At 43.3% G+C, this 4,070-nt stretch overlaps 1 pseudogene; it reads left to right on the plus strand.

Annotated features, from left to right (window-relative positions):
* Positions 1-286: 286 nt before the first annotated feature.
* Positions 287-3,238, plus strand: LOC121405248 (annotated as a pseudogene).
* Positions 3,239-4,070: the final 832 nt, after the last annotated feature.

A 4,070-nucleotide genomic window follows, 5' to 3' on the forward strand; every position in this document is an offset into this window, starting at 1 on the left:
TAAAATAATGGGGAGCCCAGGATATGCCTGGGGAAGAGCGACCCCAGCCGAAGAAGTGCATTTTATTAACTTTAAACAAAACCAAGTAGCGGTCTGAGCAGTGTAACCGTTCGGAATGCAGTGCACACCTCTGGTCACAAACTGGCCGCTCGAAGAATATATGACATTTGTTTGCTGGCAAACAGTTTTTGGATCTGAGTACTAGGCTTAATGTTGGTGTAGTATTAAAAATAATTTTTGTCTCTTCTTGGTTATGTTACTTGTTTTAGCGTATTTTTGTCTGAAAATGGAGGTTTGTTGTGTTTTCTTTGTGTACTTAATATTAGTAGGCACAATTTTAAAGATACGCTAAAACTTAAGACGCAGTATCGTAGAGAATGATCATATCTACCAGATTGCCGAATCTGAATCATAATTATAGCCAGAATGAAGAAAATCTTTTTCAGTTGCTTCCCCCGCCCCACCTGACAGAGTCACGCTACTCATTCTCTCATTTCTTGCTCGCACACTCTGTCTTGTTCAGTGCGCGAGCAACCCCTAGCGGAGGAGATGTAGAATCTAAATATTACATGTACAATCTACGTGTTAGATGTATAATATACAATGTAGATATAGATGTAGATAGCAGATGTAGCAAAAAAATGTTTTTTTTAATTTTAAAATTCTAAAAAATCGTATGCTCAAAAATGTATATACTGACTGAGTACGGGTATAAGTAGAGTCGCGTCCCCAGAAGCGACTCACACGTTTCTTCTCGTTTTTTTATAGTTTTTGTTTCTTCTTTTAACGAAGTTACATTTATTTGTAATATTTTGATATATGCTTGTATATGTATTTATGTACATACCTGTGTAGGTTTCAATTAATATAAATGAAACTAAATTACCACAATGGTACGCCACAATTACGTACAATGACCGACGTTTGTCAAAGGAACTGTAGATAGTGATTCGTTTTCCGTGATTCCGTGGTTTGTCTTTTTGTGGGAATTTTAATTGTATTTTTAACTTCTGGACTAGGTCTCTGATACTTTTGTATGTATTCACTCTTTAAGCCTAGTAATCAGATCCAAAAACTGTTTGCTAGCAAAAAATTTCATATATTCTTCCAGCGACCAGCTGTGTGACCAGAGGTGTGCACTGCATTCCGTACGGTTACACTGCTCAGACAGCTGCTTGGTTTTGCTTAAAGTTAATAAAATGCAGAGAGACTAGTCGGGCTGCAGCTGAGAACAACCATAAATCCGAAGTGGCTGTCATGCGCAAAACATGCCTACCGAAAAGGAAAATCCACGGAAATGGCACTCCATGAAGTAATCTCGACGGTAGAGAAAACCCTACACGTCAAAGAATACTCCTTAAAAGCGTTCCTAGATATCGAGGGAGCTTTTAACAACGCCATACCAAAGGCCATCACGGAGGCCCTGACTGACCTGGGAGTGGATCGTCACATGGTGATGCTCATTGATCAATTGCTTACATGCAGGACGGTGACTTCATCAATGGGATCGTCTGCTCGGTCAAGGTATGTCAACAGAGGCACCCCGCAAGGTGGTGTCCTGTCCCCCCTTCTATGGAACATAGCAGTCAACAAGATTCTGTGCGACCTGGAAGGGGGGGCTGTAAAGTGGTGGCATACGCGGACGACGTTGCCATTATCTTCTCGGGAAAATTCCCTCAAACACTTTGCGATCTAATGACCGCAAAGCTCGCGCGACTGTCAGAATGGACAGAGTCGCGTGGACTGGGAGATAATCCCTCTAAAACGGAACTTGTATTGTTTACAACCAAATACGAAATCCCGTCTATCAACCCCCCAATACTAAACGGATGCAGGCTCTCCTTCAGCGACAGTGCCAGTTACTTAGAGTTGGTAATTGACAAAAAGCTTAGCTGGAACCTGAGCATCAAAGACAGAGTGAAGAAGGCTACGATAGCCCTCTACACTTGCAAGAAGGCCATTGGACTAAAATGGGGCATGAACCCAAGAATAGTCCAAGGGATATACCTAGCAATAGTAAGACCAATACTACTCTACGGAGTCGCAGTGTGGTGGCCTGCCCTATCGAAAAGGACCATCACTAAACAACTGGGCAAGGTGCAGCGCACTGCAGCCCTATGCATCAGTGGAGCTCTGAGCACCACACCAACGGATGCGCTAAATGCTATCCTATGCCTGCAGAGCCTTGACCTTGCAGGTAAGGAGCAGGCAGAAATGGCAGCAATCCGTCTTAGAGACTCTGACCAATGGGTGTCACATCACACCGGCCATGCGTCCATCCTAAATGGAAACAAAATCGTCCCCACAAAAACGGACTTCTGCGTTCCGAGGGAGTATACAGATACCCCCTTCGAAACAATCATCCCTCACAGAAACATCTGGCTTGAGGGACCACCTGGACCAAAGGGAGCCATTCGAATCTTTACTGATGGCTCAAAGCTGGACGACAAGGTCGGAGGAGGAATCTACTCCGAACAGCTGAACATAAGACAATCCTTCAGGCTCCCGGATCACTGCAGTGTCTTCCAAGCGGAAGTCATAGCGATCAAGGAAGCTTTGAGCTGTCTTCAGGAACTAGCCCCTGCGGCAACTCATATAAATATCTACAGTGACAGCCAAGCTGCGATCAAATCGCTGAATGCGATAACAACAAGCTCGGCTACCGTGGCAAACTGTCGCAAATCTCTTCATGAGATGGCTTATCAGTTCGTCATCAGCCTAATATGGGTCCCGGGCCACCAGGACTTTGAAGGCAACTGTATAGCGGACGAGCTGGCCAGAGCTGGTACAACAATCCCCCTTCTCCATGATAAGGAGGATATTCGTATGCCAATGGCCACCTGCAAGCTCAAAATAAAAGAACATTTTAAGCGATTAATAAATGACAGATGGCAAACCGTGTCACTATGTCGCATAACTCGGCAAACATGGCCTAACATTATTAGGAAGCGCACCGATGAGTAGGTGCAGCTCAGTCATACGCTCCCTTACGGGACACTGGCTAATAGGCACACATGCAAACAGGCTGGGCGCCCCATATAACGACTTCTGTCGAAGCTGTAGAGATGAGGACGAGGAGGAGACTGTGGAACACCTGTTCTGCTCCTGTCCGGCTCTCAGTAGAAGGAGACTGCAATACTTGGGCGCTCCTTTTCTAATTGACATTTCGGACTTGTCTAAAATCAGTCCCAGACGGATCGCAGGCTTCATAAGGGCATCCGGATGGGATAATGGATAACATAGGGTCTCACGAGGGAGAAGGGAACGTATATGCGGTATCATGCGGGCCGAAACCGGCCTAGGTGTATCGGGTCTCTGACAATCCCGACAGCCGCCTCAACCTAACCTAACCTTGGATGCTATGTGTGGCGAGATTTTCTATTCTCTGTTCTAATTCTTTCTTGTCTTCTTGATCTAGTGTGCCAAATAAGTATTTATAGGCGGTACCTACGATATTTATTAGGCCTCTCTTGTTGCGTTTAGCAATTTTTAAGCCATTTATTTCCCTATTTAATTTATCTACTAGGTATTTTACTTGGATTACGTTTTCAAATTTATTGGCCATTACCAGAAGGTTTTGATAGGTTTCTTCAGTTTTTGTTACATTAACTGTTAAGTAATGGTATTCATAGTTAATCGGGAGGTCGATTGATCCCGTTTTAAATATGAGGTATCCGTTTCTGGACTCGATCGGATCTATTTCAATATGTTGTCCTACTGTTGTAAGGACCATTAATGGCATGATGACGATGATTTTAATTATGTTGCCGTTGATCGATAACTTCTGATTCGATGGGCGGCCTGGAATTATCGTATTTGCTAATATTAATTTTCTTTTTATATTTGTTTTTGTAATGTATTATCTTTCTTCCCCTATTCTTTTCTTCGTAATGTTTTTCATCTATTTTGGTTATTTCACCCGTCTTTTTGAAAGGGTTAGTTATTTTGGACTTCACTAGAGGTGATTTTCTAAACCTAGTGTCTACTTCAAAGTCGTTACGACTTTGGTTCAACTGGGTTATCTGATTCACCTTGTTCAGTTGAGTGTCGTACTCTGGACTTCCTGCGTA

This window comes from Drosophila obscura, unplaced genomic scaffold (genome assembly GCF_018151105.1).
Source record: "Drosophila obscura isolate BZ-5 IFL unplaced genomic scaffold, ASM1815110v1 contig_87, whole genome shotgun sequence".
NCBI lineage: Eukaryota > Metazoa > Arthropoda > Insecta > Diptera > Drosophilidae > Drosophila > Drosophila obscura.